The sequence below is a fragment of the Phyllobates terribilis genome, unplaced genomic scaffold (genome assembly GCF_046119375.1).
Source record: "Phyllobates terribilis strain yellow unplaced genomic scaffold, ASM4611937v1 Scaffold_1115__1_contigs__length_409241, whole genome shotgun sequence".
In the NCBI taxonomy this organism is placed as follows: Eukaryota; Metazoa; Chordata; class Amphibia; order Anura; family Dendrobatidae; genus Phyllobates; species Phyllobates terribilis.
The window spans coordinates 12,501-15,000 of NW_027363875.1; positions in this window are offsets into that span (position 1 = coordinate 12,501).

Consider the following 2,500-nt stretch of genomic DNA (forward strand, 5'->3'; position numbering starts at 1 on the left):
AATATATATCCCACAGGGGGAAAATTGAAAAAAAGTTGAAAAAAAAAATTTTTGGGGACTTAGAAAATTTTTCAACTTTTGTCAGACTTCCAGACAGGGGAGCGTGTCAGTGCGCGCATCCGATTTCAGTTCCAGAGCGATTCGCGCGATGAGTCCTTGATACTTAGTCGTTTTTGGCAAAATTTCTGACTTTTTGAAAATTTCACAATTTTGTGAAAACTTCCACAAAATGAGGTTCTAGTATGTTAGAGGGCATCCCAGGAGGGCTCCAAAAGTGTGGGTAAAATATATATCCCACAGGGGGAAAATTGAAAAAAAGTTGAAAAAAAAAATTTTTGGGGACTTAGAAAATTTTCACACATGTGTCAGACTTCCAGAGAGGGGAGCATGTCAGTGCGCGCATCCGATTTCAGTTCCAGAGCGATTCGCGCGATGAGTCCTTGATACTTAGTCGTTTTTGCAAAATTTCTGACTTTTTGGAAAATTTCACAATTTTGTGAAAACTTCCACAAAATGAGGTTCTAGTATGTTAGAGGGCATCCCAGGAGGGCTCCAAAAGTGTGGGTAAAATATATATCCCACAGGGGGAAAATTGAAAAAAAGTTGAAAAAAAAAATTTTTGGGGACTTAGAAAATTTTTCAACTTTTGTCAGACTTCCAGACAGGGGAGCGTGTCAGTGCGCGCATCCGATTTCAGTTCCAGAGCGATTCGCGCGATGAGTCCTTGATACTTAGTCGTTTTTGGCAAAATTTCTGACTTTTTGAAAATTTCACAATTTTGTGAAAACTTCCACAAAATGAGGTTCTAGTATGTTAGAGGGCATCCCAGGAGGGCTCCAAAAGTGTGGGTAAAATATATATCCCACAGGGGGAAAATTGAAAAAAAGTTGAAAAAAAAAATTTTTGGGGACTTAGAAAATTTTCACACATGTGTCAGACTTCCAGAGAGGGGAGCATGTCAGTGCGCGCATCCGATTTCAGTTCCAGAGCGATTCGCGCGATGAGTCCTTGATACTTAGTCGTTTTTGCAAAATTTCTGACTTTTTGGAAAATTTCACAATTTTGTGAAAACTTCCACAAAATGAGGTTCTAGTATGTTAGAGGGCATCCCAGGAGGGCTCCAAAAGTGTGGGTAAAATATATATCCCACAGGGGGAAAATTGAAAAAAAGTTGAAAAAAAAAATTTTTGGGGACTTAGAAAATTTTCACACATGTGTCAGACTTCCAGAGAGGGGAGCATGTCAGTGCGCGCATCCGATTTCAGTTCCAGAGCGATTCGCGCGATGAGTCCTTGATACTTAGTCGTTTTTGCAAAATTTCTGACTTTTTGGAAAATTTCACAATTTTGTGAAAACTTCCACAAAATGAGGTTCTAGTATGTTAGAGGGCATCCCAGGAGGGCTCCAAAAGTGTGGGTAAAATATATATCCCACAGGGGGAAAATTGAAAAAAAGTTGAAAAAAAAAATTTTTGGGGACTTAGAAAATTTTTCAACTTGTGTCAGACTTCCAGAGAGGGGAGCATGTCAGTGCGCGCATCCGATTTCAGTTCCAGAGCGATTCGCGCGATGAGTCCTTGATACTTAGTCGTTTTCAGAAGTCACAATTTTGACTTCCAGGACCCGCAAAACGTTTGTAAATTGAGCCCGCTCCCCAGTTCCAAGCGTTTTGAGGTGTCCCCGGTTGCAGTAATGCAGCCTGCCCACTAGATGTCGCAAAAGAGACAAAAAGTGAAAAAGAACCAGAATGAGGAAATTCCAGGGAGCCGAATCCGCCTGACAGTTCCAGGCGATCGGGCACTTTTTTGCATGCGTCCCTAAAGTGGGTATAGGGTGACACTCCATGCAAAGACCCAGTTTTGCACACCACCGGCAGAATATATGAGAGAGAGGTACCTCTCAGCCCCGACACATTTCGACTCATTTAAGCTGGTTTTCACCTCCGTAGGCCTGGGTATGCGTTTTGGCTATGAGTCCCTGTTCGGCTGGAGGTCTGCACCTTGGCTGAACCCAGGCTTCCGCAGCTGCGTGGGGGGACTTTTGCCGGTCGCCTATCCCAAGTCAGAGAGGTGTTCCTGGGTTGAAGTGAGCCTGGCCAGACCCCCCCGCGGGCCCTGGTTCTCCACATGGGGGCGCCGTCAAGGCTAAAATCTGGATTTTTAGGCCGAGGAGAGGCTCCATGAGGGCGGATGCTTTTGTGGCTTCGACCCCAGTGCTGTTCCACATCCAGTACCCCCCCGCAAGGGCGCCTGTACCCGAGTCGCGCTTCCAGGACTCGTGGGCACGTATCTCCCGACGACAGGGGTTTGCAGCCTCCGTACTTGGGCAAGTCCCTACATGCACCCCTGCTCTTCCTCCGATCGATCTGGCGCAGCGCTCCCGGGTGGGGAGGTGGCGCCGCTCGCTCGGCCCGGGCTTTGGAGCCCGCGCTGGCTTAAGGTGAGCGGTCCCCTTCCTCCTCTACCCCCGGGCTTCCGACACCTATCTTTGGGCGCGCATGC